Here is a 14,172-nt window from a genome sequence, read left to right on the forward strand (position 1 = left end):
ATTTTATAGTTTCAGACTCACTAATTTAATATTCGTCCATAGCCACCAACTTTGTCTTTTCTTAAATTTAGCATGAAACTCTGCTCTAATACAATTCCAGTGTTTTTCTCCCAGCTTTGAGGAATGTTCATATGAACTGATACATTGTTTGGGGTTTCTGAAAAACACATCAATCACTGGACTCTTGCCCCATTGTTAATGGCTTTTCCAACAGCAAGAAGAGCTACTTTGTGAGCCCATGCAGCATAAAGAGCAATAGCAGCTTTCTATCCCCAACTGCAACCCTCAAGTCATGTTTTCCAATAGTATCCATCACTCAGTATCATGAAGAAGTCATTTTTCACTCTCATACCCTTGTTTTCAGTTCAGGTTTAACACATTATAACTGTGGTGTAAAAATATCAATAGCCACTTAATAATATACTGTCATGAGGGGAAAAAAAGTTGCTTATCTGGACAATATAAGGGACCACCATTTCTTGCATCTAGCCATTCTTATTAGAAATTATCAGCAATGTCTTTGGTAACAGTTTTTTCTGTTCCAAGTGACAAAAATGCTTAATATTCAAATCAAATATTCAATTTAAATAATATCTTACATAAAGAACATGTCTGGAAGACATCAACTGAATTATCCTTTTCTTACTCTTAATTTTACCAGTGTTTGTGACAGGATTATTGGTGCCTGCTCAGATCTTTTTGTTATTTTGTGGAGAAAAAATATTTTCATGCTAAGGATCATTACATCTATCTCTTAGCATTAAAAATTATTAACTGTAGTTACCCATATTCTGATTCTAATTGTTCCTACATTCCTATCACTTTATAGACTCCTGTAATACATACAATATTCCCTAACTTTTCTCAGGACTTGGTAACTCCGCTAGATTGCATTTCTGGTTCACTATCCTCAAAAGTTAAGCATCAGTAAGCAATCACAAAATGCAATGCAATAAAAATGCCTATAATGTTATCCACACCTAACAGCTTATATTACTTTAATATTTAATATTTAATATATTACTTTAAAAAAACATAACAGTACAATGAAGCAAAAGGCTGAATAAGCATTAATCAAATGTCAGGGAATGATGATAGCTCCCTTTTTTCTCCCTTAAAAAGAAAGAAAAAATGAGTCCCTATTATTGAGAATTAACAAATTCCACAAGAATTGTTCATGAAGAGAAAATATACCAGCCAACACATACGTCCTGTTTAAACAATAGATCAGAAAGCAGTTTCTTCTGCTCCAAGGATTATTAAGGGCATGTGATAAAGAAAGCAGATATGAATTAGATTTGAAAGTCAATAGGACTTAGGTTCTGAAGTCTTCCAAGAACTTTATCTACATTTGGGGTCAAAATGCAGAGATAGAAAATTTTAGGGCATTTTGTCACCATTCAGATACTCTCTGAAAACATTATTCTTAAAGACTGGTGTCCGGTATGGCTGGACACAATATTTCCACTGTCTCTTTGACTAGGCTACTTTTATTTCAAATCTGCAGTTTCTCCATTTGGGTCCATGATGTTTATGCAGAATTACAGCAAGATATTTAATATTTTTTCAAATTCTGTCTGGCCTTGTGGTTCCCTGGCACAAAGGTATCCCAGTTTCTTACTTCACCAAATACTCAATTGGGTGGATTGAAAAAAAAATTGCATTTTAAATTCACCACTTGAATTTGAGTAATGCAATATATGCACAGTAAATTTGCCAAGGAAGGGTGACCTTACCAACTATAGTACCTGGAGAGAATAACATTACCCTCAGTGCTTGGGAAAATAATGAACAGCATTATCCTGGAACATATCAATAAACAAATAGAACTCCAACTTGGAGAGAAACAAGCAGATTTTAGTTGATTTTCAGTCAACTTCAGTTCTTTACTAGGCCACAAAGAGGCTTGTCCAAAACTAATTTATGCATCTATCTTCTCAAACACATACAAACAAATGAATATTAAGGTTACAGGAGAAAAGGTTCTTTGAAACTCAGGGATCATTGCAGAAAGTTTTGTACAATGTATTAAAATTCTCCTCCTGTCGTACTTTATTTAAGACTGCGCTCTACACTGCTATTTTCTGTGTGCTACTATATACATGCAGAATACAGAATGAAACCCTGTGATAGATACACCATGGTAGCCTGTTTTAAGTAGAAATGGACAGGATACAGGATTTGGCTCAAAATCCCATTTTACATGAATTTTCAAACATCAAGGAATTACACAAATGGTTCTGGTTTCAGACATTCTCTAGTTTCATTACAAGAAAAACCTTAGCAAATTCAAATATTTTTATTTTTTTAAACGTTTCTCTCCATTCAGCCCACTTCCTAAACAGTACACCCGTGTACACTTTTAGAAAAAGAGAGTCTTCTTCTAGAAAGGTATTTCTTTCTCTCAATACCCAAAAATTACCTATTTTTCTTATGGGCCAGCTAACCCAGTTGCAGATTTTTTCTTTACGTATAACACTAGCTCAATTAATTATTAAATTAGGGTAATCACACTTCTGATAACAGTTTTATAAACCTACATGTGGGAAATAAACTAACATGGGAATATCAGTTATAATATGATACTATGTAGGGCCCAAAACTTACAGATACTATCATTTGGAATTGATCATTCTATGTAAAAGAATAATAAACACTGTGAACAAAATGCTGTCCTAACCTATAATCTGAATTCACTCACTGAAGTCAGCAGCTAGCTCAAGGCACAATGAACTCAAAGAGGTTGTACAAGGTACATATCAAAGGATAATTTGGGTCCACTGAGAGTGTTTAGTTTTCTTGGTGTCATTTGATACCAGTTTCTGGGAAATATTTGACATTACAATTATGAACAGCGACAAACACAGCAAAGACAAAGCAAAGGAAAATTAACAAGGATTTAAAGTAGGAGGTGGATTATACAGAAAGCATGTTTTCCAACTGGCTGTACTGAACTTAACTGAAAATGCACTGGATTTCAGCTGTACACACCTGTTGCAGCCTCTGTTTCTGTCTAATCTGCCTTTGGCATCATACAAGACTGTTCAGAATCTCAGAGGTGAATGTGGCACATTGAGTAAAATCATAAATATTAGCAGGAACACCTATTTGGATTCTTTGCTGTGCAAAAATGACAGAACCAGCTCATCTTTCCCTATCGAGGTCACAATATAGTACATTGGGGCATTTATCAGTCTTCACTTGCAATTTTGTGGTATTACATTTGAATTTTGTAACTGTCTGTTCCTAGAAAATCATAGGCCTCTTACAAAAAGAATAAAATTGCAAATGCACATGATGAACACTGAGTTCTCTGGACTTTGTCCATCTCAAATCAAATATAACTTAAATTTAATGTGAACCTGGCTTTGGGGATAGCAGCGTTTGAATGACTGAGCTCAAATTACTTTTGTGATTTTTTCTAACTTCTTTTGCCCTTACAGTCTGTTTCCAAGAGATAACACAATGATTCGCCTGCAGATGGGAACAGCTTGGTCATCTATAACATGCTTGTGATTAAGGATCTTATTCTGTTACTCTTACTTATGTTGGGTAGTACTTTACTCTGCAAAAGTAGTTCCCTTGGGGATTTTCCAGCATCAGTAAGAATTGCAGAATCTGGCATTTAACCTTACCCTCAAAGACCAAAAGGAGAAAGAACCGAGTAGCTACAGAAGTGCAGCCAAATATTTGCAAACTTTATGGCAAAAAAATACAAACGATGATTCCTTTATAACACTAATGCATCTCCATGATATGTCTAAAGTGTGTTTCTATTCTGAAAAGTAACTGTAAAAATGGCTGCTTGTGTTTCCTTATTTATTCTCTCTCAATATCTTTCAGACAAAGTGTGCTCTGCTTACAATTAAAATGTTACTTTTCTAACTGCTAGCCCAGCAATTTCATCATCACGCAGGGTCAAACTGGATTTTATCCATCACCAAAAAAGTTCTGCAGGCCAAATTAAGCACTTAGTTACATCTGTGCTACACTCTGTCCTTCATTGCATTGACCCAGGTGTAACTGATTGGCTGTGTAGTTAAACTTGGGATCAACAATTCCAATGCATAAAACATAATAAAATCTAGTTCATCTTCTTTAGGCTCTGTTGGCTTTTCCAGGATAAAAGGAGTTTAAAAAAAAAAAGGAAAAACTTATCTATAAAAAGCAGGTATTACTGAAATCCACACAATTAAAAGATTTGTTAAGAAGAAATTGTTGTTTTTACACAATCACTTTTCAGTAGAGAACCATACTAAGCAACTGATTCTGCAATGTGCATTAATTCCTATTGAATACAATGGGAGTTAAGAGTGATTAGCACCTTATAGCTGGAGCTCAGCACATCACATATTCAAGTCGTTAACGATCACTTTGTTATTTAAACATATATACAGCTATTATTCTCATCATGTTATGTATTATATATATTCATATATATATATATATATATATATATATATATATATATAAAATAAAATATTAATAACCTCCAAAAATACAATTTTTTAAAAATATGTATTTGGTTGCATTTTCCATTAATGTAGGTCTCATAAGCTTTGCAAGTCACATTATGTGAGATTTGTTTTTAAACAAAGAAATACCATCTTTATTTAAATAAAATAAAATAAAATAAAATAAAATAAAATAGTAAAAATACTCTGAAACGTATTGGGATCCTTACCCTTTTGTTCCTTCCTACATATCTACAAAAATTCTTATAATTCATTCAAATATCGCTGATGACATTTATACTGCAAGTGCATACATATTTTAAATTTACAACCAGAGACAGTACTACAAGGGTCACAGATACCTGCCCTTGGACTTCCTGTATCCATCTATTACCAGCAAAGTATCAATACAAAGCACTTACAAGGGTTGCTATTCGGTGCCATCTGCCAAGAAGTTCTTTGAAAAGGAAATCTATGTATGACATATCTCTGTGCAATAGCTCACAGCATGCTGCTCAAGACGCTGCAGGTTATGTTGAAAGCTAGGCAGAATTTCTAGGAAAGCATATAGAAACTACCACTAGACTTTTTGCCTTGCAGTTTAATGAATAAGAAACAAATGCTCATTAACAGTGTTACCAGCTCACAGAAATTCCAGTGGATTACGTGCGTTACTTGTGCAAAATAAAAACTGCCCTCACTACTCTGTAACACATTATAATGATGGCGCTGGTATAATCCAAAAGATCCTTGGAAACAGTCTGTAAATAAAATTTGGGGGCTTGGGAAGGTGAGGTTAGTGATTATTTTAATTAATACAATTTGCAAATGTTTATACAATTGTATATATTTGACTGAATTTCTGTCTCTTCACTGTTTGTGTGTCACTTTTCTTAGGCCCTGATCTTGCAAACACTTAAGCATGTAGGAAACATTACCCACATAAGTAGCTCCAATGATTTGAATGGGATTACTCACATCAGTAAAATTATGCATATATCTTTGGGCTTGCAGAATTGTGGCCTTAGATTGCAAGAATTTATTATCATATTTTTAAATAGTGCCTGCTACCCTCATTGGGGCATCTGGACAGTACCGTAACATAAACAACAATAACAAGAAAATCACCTTTAAAATTACTTTAGCTTAAATAATCAAAGGTGTTATTTCTAAAACAGACTTTTTTTAAAAAAAAAATCACTTTTAACATGGTAGCTCCCATTGAAAACTATTGGAGACATACATTTTGTCTCCATGTGCTACTGATTATATGATCATTACCTCTTGCTGTGCTAGAAGAAGCAGGCAGCAAATCAAAACTACTTGATCAAGGAAAGCAGAAGAGACTGTTTGTATATGTTACTTCAATTAACTCCAGTTGTGTTGTATGTGGGCATAATATACACAGACAAGGTTTATATTTAAATAATGACAGCATTTATCATATATATTAACATAATTTTATAATTAAGTTCCCAGGCATATAATGAAACAAATGCTGAGCTGAATATCAAATGCTGCACTGAATGTAATTGTGATTCACTTCACAGGGGATATTATTGTAAAGTCTTTTCTATTCATTCCTCTAATTTTCTTGGCTCTTCAGTTCGGATCCTCAAGATATTTAGACATTCAACTGCCACTGAAGTCCATGGGAGTAATACCTTAGAGGAGCTGGGCCTGAGTGATTATTCTTGATAGGTAAGAAAGATAAGAAAAAAAAGTGAAGATATTTATAAGTAGCAAATATGGTGCATGTAGTCTCTATACTACTATTATCATATGGCCTGGTCTTAAGTATCTTGGGCTATATTCATAGAGAGACTTAGGAGTTTTGACACCTAATTTTTAGGCACCTAGAAAATCACTGGAATTCACAAAGCCTGAGTTAAGCACTCAGGCATGCTATACAAAGAAAAGAGGGAGCTAGGCACCTAAGAATGAGATTTAGAAAAGCCAGAATGCTGAGTGAGGAACTGCCTAAACTAGCCAGCAGGAGATGCATAAGTCCTAAAACTCATCTCCCACAGGAATTTTAGCACTTATATCCAGGTTGGTGGGAGGCACTCTGCTAGGGGTTCTCAGCTCTGAGCTTTCCTGGCATCAGGTACTATGGTGTTTCTTGAGGAGAGGGGATGAAAGGGCCTAACTTTTAGCTCAGTGATTAAACTCGTTTGGGATGTTGAAGACCCCAGATCAAGCCCCACCTCTGCCTGATGAGGAGAAGCCCTGTGTATTATTGTGTTGTGTCTGGCCTTGAACAGGTGGTGGGAGAGTTTGAAGGAGAGGATACAAATCTATCGTCTATATTGTGGGGCTTATGTAAAGAGTCAGGCCTGATTGCAGTCATTTTGCTCAGGGGAATGCAGAAACTGTTTCTTTTTACTTCCTGGGGTGAGGACACATTATCCCAAAGAGGCAGGTGTAGGGCCATAGGATGATGAGGCAGCTCAAAGCAAGTGGAGTCAGGGCTGAGAATCTGGCCCATAATCTGTTGAAAAGGATGGTTCTATAAAGCTTATTTTAATAAATGTGTTTTACTGGTCATTGTTAGTAAAAATGTCTCAGAAAATTTACAATAAAATTGTCCTTATGAATGTCATCCTTTTTCATTTGACACACGTTACTTCCTCCCATCACTAATGTTGAAACGTGGCTGGTTTTAATGTAGGCAACATCAGTGAAGTCAACACAACTGAGAGAAAAGCTTTTTGCAGGGTATCTGCTGATAAAGAGCCAACAAAAGAGCACAGAGCATTGAATCTCATATGCACAGAGGCTATGTTTTATTTTATATCACCGGAGGTCGCGGTGGGCACAACAACGGACGCCGCGAAGACCACCGCAGGAGAAGATGGGACTGACCCGCCAATCGACTGTGAGGGACACTGGACTAATGAGAGACATTTCACCCCGTATAGACCTATATACTCTTTCTATTAAAACATGCCCCCAATGGTTCTCCTATACATTGAAATGCTCCCTCATGCCCATATATCTCCTTGTAAACCTTAAACCTAACACCACCTCCCCCCATCCGGGACACTGCAGCCCATCCCATCATTGTCCTTCCCAGACCCACACTCCCACCCCCATGCATGGATTCACTTGCTCCCCTTGCCAAATACCTCCCAGGGATTCTCCCCACACGATGGATAGCGTCCCCCTCTCCCCACATACCCCCCTGCAACCCTCAAGTCCCACACTTCCAGCCCCTCCTACGGGGCCACAGCTCATCATGCTGCTGCCACCCCCTGATCCCCGACCACCCCCAACCCCCCCACTGCATACCATCCCTGGATATTGTATTACTGTGCCTTGTAAACCCTGACCGTTGCTTTTTTGTTTTTTGCCTAAACATTTTCTAATAAAACGTTTAAATTTATTTTTTTAGCTGAGTGGTGAATTAAAACAAAAGATGCTTGAACTCTATAGTATTTTACATATCATGTTAATATGTAAGAAAAGTTAAATGTTGGGGAACTAGATGACATTTTCTTACCAACCTATTTCAATTATTAGGATTAGTCACAGGGTTTAAGGTCGGGAAGGACCATCAGATCATCTGGTCCAACCTCCTGTATATTACAGGCCACCAGCACCACCCAGCACCCACACATTAAATCCAACAACCAAAATTAGACCACAGTATAACATCCCACAGGAGATTAAACCTTTATCTGCCACTGGAAGGGAAGGGAATAGGAAGGAGCAAGGTGCACCAATGCCTGAGGCCCTTGCAGTGGCAGAAAAATGTTTAAGTAGATATGCCCAGATAATCCTGGCAAGTGACCTGAACCACACCTCACAAGAAAGGTGAAAAACCCAGAGGTCACAGCCAGGCACAATAGAGAGAAAATTCCTTCTTGAACCCATCTCTGATGATCAGTTATATGCTGAGCACATGAGCATGGACTAGCCAGCCAAGCACCTGAGAGAGAAAATGTTTGATGCCACCTCAGAGCACTGGAGCACCACCTCCAGTGTTCTATCTCCAGCTATGGCCATCTCTGATGCCTCCGAGAAAGGGGACCAAAAACAAAATCAAACTTCAGAATACATGGGATGATGAGGGGAATCCTTCCCAACCCCTGCTGGTGGCCTGCAGAAGACCAGAAGCATAAGCTTTTAAGCAAATAAACCAAAAACTGGAAGGGAACCCCAGGTTTCCTGAGTCCTGCCCCTTAGCATTGCCCCCCATCATGGAAACCCACTCAAATTTGTCCAATTCTCTCTTAAAACTAATTAAGTTATTTGCCCCCTTGATGGGAGTGAACCCCCGCCCTCCTCCTACACAATGTGGGGGGAAAAGGTCTAACCAACTTTCCAGTTAGAAGCTGGGAGACACCTTTCCCCCAAATACAGGGAGGCCTTTGGCTTTGATGTGTATTAAATCTGGGGAAAGTCACTTTCATCATCATTTATGTTAATGGGGATAAAGAGGGAAACAAATGACTCTCAAATGAGAGGGGAAATCTAATCATTGGGGAATTTAACTACCCCACCCCTGGCAACTTCCAGTCTGGAGAATGACTTAGGGAACAAGTTCCCTCTAAAAAAGGAGAAGTCGCTGCAATTAAAAAACACAGGGAACACCTCCAAATCTGACAGGATTTTTAACTGATATTTTATAATTATATGGAAAATTGCAAAATCAGATTTGATATCAATGTTCAGTAATTAAAGAGAGAAGACTGGAAATCTGAGGAATTGTGGGTCAGTTTTCAGAACCTGATGATGCAAACATGTGTGCATTTGCCTATCTATAAGTTTGGGAGTAGTTCCAGGATTATGTCTGTGCTTATAAACAGGTGCATAAGTGCGTGTGTGAAACAAACAAACAAAAATTAAATCATGCAACAATGTTCAATGCCAAAAGTAAGATGTTTATAGAGGATTGACTGCAAAATGCTGACATGGCCCTCATTAGGAATCATAGACTCAAAACAATCAGAAAACTTCTAAAGTCAATAGGTACTCAAAAGCATTCCCTTTGTTCCGAACAGCAGGAGCAATTGAGACTCTTTTATAATGCAAAACAAATGAACACAAGGGAGGGGGATGATGCCTGCAGCTAGAATACAAGCCCATGTGGCCAGTGAGAGTGAGGAGCTGACAGGGTTTTCTAGATTCCAAACCAGGGGTCAGGTGCTCGGTCCAAACTGTGTTAGTGGGCAGAGGCAGTTAGAGTACAACCATGATAAGAAGCAGAGACAGCTGCTTCTTGACATAGAAATGGAGTGTTTGACTTGGAATTTCTACAAAAGTCTTTGTGTTGTGTGTTCCTATTGCTATTTGAGAAAACAGGACTTGTTGTACATTGTTGTGAATACACAAGATCACACCACCCTATCACCATTTTGTCACCCAAACAGAAACCACCCTGCAAAGCCCCAAATGTTGGCTACAAAAGGGATAATAATACAGTATTACCAACTCCAAATGTTCAAAAACTGTGAGTCAGCCTCACCAAAAATCATTGAGATTGGCTTCAAAATCATGAAATTACATAAAAATACTAGATTTGGTGTTCTTTTTATTTGCCTTCTGCTTTTTGAGCCTTTAGGGTGCCCTGAGGTCACATTTGAAGCTTTCTCCACAGCCACAAAACTTTAAGAATGAAGGCTGAAATCATCACATATCCACTTGACTCCAGTAGTGAGGGCTTTAAGAAAAAAAATAATCATCATGAGACTCATGACAAAATTATGAGAGCTGGCATCCCTTTAAAGTAAGATCTTTAGATAGTGAAACATTTCCTGTAAGAAAGTATTTCCTTAGATCAGAAGCCTATGTGTCTATGGAAAGTAAACCAAAATCACATACATTTTATGACAAAGGTCTCAATAAATGGCATCAATTCCTACCATTACTAACACCAGTGAATAACTCAACCTTATGTTAATCATACTGCAGTAGTTTCAGCAGTTTTGAGATTTACATGCACACACACAATTGGAAATTAAGAAACAGATCAGGTAAATTCAAAGAAATAATTCCTCCATTCTATGTATCAGGATGGATTAGCAACCCTGAAGTGTCTTTTCTGTCTAAGCAGGAACAAAGCAGCATGTCAATAAACTGACAGGTTAGTCAATTGAAATGAATTACACGGAAAATCAGTTCCCAGCAGGATTCCCACTTAAGCGAGTTGTCTGTTTATCTGTGTCCCAATTAAGTTGGTTTTATTATAATAGCAACTGAATTTTGTCCCTCTGTGTCCCAGTTAGATTCTGTTCTAATAGTTTTCACTGAAGCTGCAACGTATATTTCAATCAAACAAATACAATTCAATCTTAATATAATTATCAGATACCAATTGTTATATTACCATATGACATCCCCAATTTTATTTTATTTTATTGCTGGACTCCATCTCATCTTTCTAACAAAGATGAAATGTATAATATATATTGTTATGATTGAAATTTAGGAAATTAGATGATCATATTTTACATATTTATGCAAATGTAGGGGGCTGGGTATTGTGGAGGTGTCTGTGGACAGAAACAGGCAGCAAAAGAAGCTCTGGTAATGTGGTCCCAAGAGAAAGAGATGGAGCCTTCTGGGACAGCGCTATCTGAAAGAAGCTTGAAATGGTGAGAAAGGAAACTGCCTTTTGTTCGTTCCTAGTACATTTGGAGAAAAACAATTGTGTACATTCTTTGTAAATAAGCAGGACTGCACAAAGGAATACCTAACGCAGAAATACCTCCGTCAGTCTCCTCCTAAAAGAAAAAAACAACCTTGCAAGTCTATAAATATTGGCTAACTGCTTGGGTCAAAAGTTATAATATGTCGGTTTCTTTTTCTAGGACCTTTTTCACTATCTCTTCAGCTTTCCAACTTACTTTTATTTTCTTATCATAAAGCTCTTTGGATCAATGAATGCTTCTAGAACCTGTGTAATCTCGTCAGAATTTACAGGTCACAGAGCTTCATTATTGAATGAAGTTTTAAGAAAAGCCAAAGAAAGCGAACATTTACTACTGCCAATTTAATTCACAAAAACAATTCAAATTTTAGGGTTATTTTCCCCAGTAAATCATTAGCTATTTACTCACACAAATTATTTCTAGGTATATTGTCTCTGGAACATAACCCAGAATCATGGGTTCATAAGCAAAGTGGATGTTGCTATGTGCTATAAAATGACATGCTTGTGATACATCGTATTATGCTGAGATTAATGTAAATTTCTGTTACAGGTCATTTTTTTCGACCATCGGAAAACTCAAATGAAAGGGTACAGAGGATAACGATAATGCAGTTCCACCAGCCTGGAGATAGTGGTAAGTAAGGGGAGTACCCTTTGAGCAGCAAGAAGAAGGCAGTGTTTATGACTCCAATAAGCTGATCACAAGTTATGGGATTTTGGCATCTGCAGGAAGAGCTGTCGTGATGATGTGAAAAACTCCTCTGATCCCACAGTTTTCAAGGTTGGGCAGAGCTGTGAAACGTGATGAAAGTCTCTTTCCTCTGTCTCAGCCCCCCCACCCCCGAAAGAAAGGGAGTGAGCTGAGCTATGGAAAATAATGACACTGCTCAGGTGATTGTGTTGGTTTATTCATTTGTGGTTTAGTAAAGACTAAGGTTTATCTTGTTTTGGATTTTAGAAAATTAGCATAAATTAAAAATGAAATTTGTTGCCTCTTTTTTGTTAAATACTTGACAACTAAGCTTTAATCTGCAAAATTAACTCTATCAGACCAACTACTGAAGATATTTTAATAAGTGTATGACAGGTCATTTATCACCATAAAATTGTCACTGGTGAGGTACCTACAATTAATTTGTTTACCAAAATAATCTAACTATAATAGGGAATCAAAGGCAGCATGAGAACATGGGTCATACTCACAACAGACATTCAATAACATTATTTTCTCTGAGAGTGATTTGTTTAGCTTCTTAGCTAGTGCTACAACTATATGCATTGCTGCACAGTGATTTTAGCTGGCAAAAGCATGGGGCAGTTTACAAGTCCGGACCATTATGATAATTTAATCTGACCATTTGCTGTAAACTGTAATCTGTTTTTAACTCACAGGTGAGTTAAACAGTCAGATACTATGGTAATGGAGGTCCAGGTGTACCATGGTGCTTCAGTTTCCCTTCTTATCTCAATCTTAAATAAGACTTCAATAAAAATCTCCCTCCTTGTCATCTAACTAATCAACATAATTTACAGTTCAATGCCAACAAAAGTTTTCCATCATTCCCTAGGGCTCAGCAGTCCCTATAGTCCTCACTAGGCTTCTTCATAGCCTCTTCAGACTCAGGACCTTCAGGATATGTCTATACTGCAATTAAACACATGTAGCTCGCCTGTGTCAGGTGACTTGGCTTGTGGGGCTCAGGCTGCGAGAGTGTAAAATTGCGGTGTAGACATTCGGGCTCAGGCTGGAGCCTGTGATCTAGGACCCTCCTGCAGTGTAGACATACCTCAGAGGCTCAATTTACAGGCTGCTTCCTTCCAATAGAAATGTTCTAGATCTTTCTCAACCTCATGGAATGGAACACTCGAATGAACTCACAAAGAAAAACGATAAAAGTCAAAAACACCCTATTTACCTATAGGCAAACACTTTTCATAAGGGTTCATATCTGACCTCTCAGCCCTCATCCTCAAAGGAAACCTGCACAACAGCTTCAAAAGACAAGCCTGATGGATCCTAAATACTGTGAACTTAATGGAGACACTGATTTTATGGCTCAATACAACAATTTTCAACAAACCTTATTGTCTGCTAACTCTTAATTGACCACTTCATTTTAAGTGGTGCCTTACAACCTCTTAAGCTTAACAATTTATCTCACCTTGTATTTAGCTCAGAAACTCTGGCTACCTTCTCCAGAACTGAGGAAGACCTTTGTGATATTCAAAAGCTTGTCCCTTCCACCAACAGAAGTTGGTTCAATAAAAGATATTACCTCACCTATCTTGTCTCTCATGTTCTATGACTACATCAACAGTGCAAATGACCCTGGTCTCCATAGTGCCTTTGGTCTTTCCCCAGGCTTCACAGTCATTTCTGGCACTTTCCCATAGCTTCACAGTCACTTTTTTACCAGGGCTTCACTGCATCTCCCTAGCAAGGCCTCTTGGTAGTTTTGCTCCTGATACCCATTGCAAAGGTAGCTCCCTGGTTCCACTCCACATGCTTGGCCACCATTCTTCTTCAGGGTCTCTGTGAAGAATCTCTCATTACTTCTTTTTCCCAATCGCTAGTGTCTTTCTGATTGAGCAACTGGCTCTGCCTTTTATTTTCTGCTTTGCTCACATAATAAGTCATATGACCCCAGGACTACATTTCCCATAAGTCATACCTGTTTTGTGCTGCAACCTCATAAATGCTCTGCTGTGCTACGCCAGTGCTTCCAGGACCTAGGACCTTATGGCAGGGCCACATAAGTAACTACACAGGTGTAGCATACTAATTATAGAATTTTAGTTATGGACACTGTATTTAAATTCAGAACCAGATTATTTTTCCTGTGTTTCTCTCGAAGTTGTTCAAATTGTCCAGCTGAAGAATTTTTTTTATCCTAAACCTCCTGTCTGTTTTGTTTCAAAATGCTAAGCATGATTAAAGTGTTTCTAGGGGTTTGTCAGCTGTGATGCGGTAGTGCTTCAGTGAAGACGCTACCTATGCCAAGGGGAGAGGTTCTCTCATTGGTGTAGGTACTCCATCTCTGTGAGATGCAGTAGCTAAGT

General features: G+C 37.8%; 1 protein-coding gene and 1 long non-coding RNA gene across 2 annotated transcripts in view; one reads left to right on the forward strand and one right to left on the reverse strand.

Moving 5' to 3' along the window:
- Positions 1-14,172, reverse strand: part of CSMD1 (CUB and Sushi multiple domains 1) — a 1,845,645-nt gene that overhangs the window by 1,091,496 nt on the left and 739,977 nt on the right. The window lies entirely within an intron of this gene.
- Positions 6,047-7,421, forward strand: LOC137159967 (uncharacterized). The gene is made up of 2 exons (XR_010921767.1): positions 6,047-6,155; positions 7,126-7,421. It is a non-coding gene; the product is annotated as an uncharacterized lncRNA (long non-coding RNA).

This window comes from Emydura macquarii, unplaced genomic scaffold (assembly GCF_026122565.2).
Source record: "Emydura macquarii macquarii isolate MOO-44397 ecotype Brisbane River unplaced genomic scaffold, CSIRO-AGI_Emac_v2 contig_2063, whole genome shotgun sequence".
Taxonomy (NCBI): domain Eukaryota; kingdom Metazoa; phylum Chordata; order Testudines; family Chelidae; genus Emydura; species Emydura macquarii.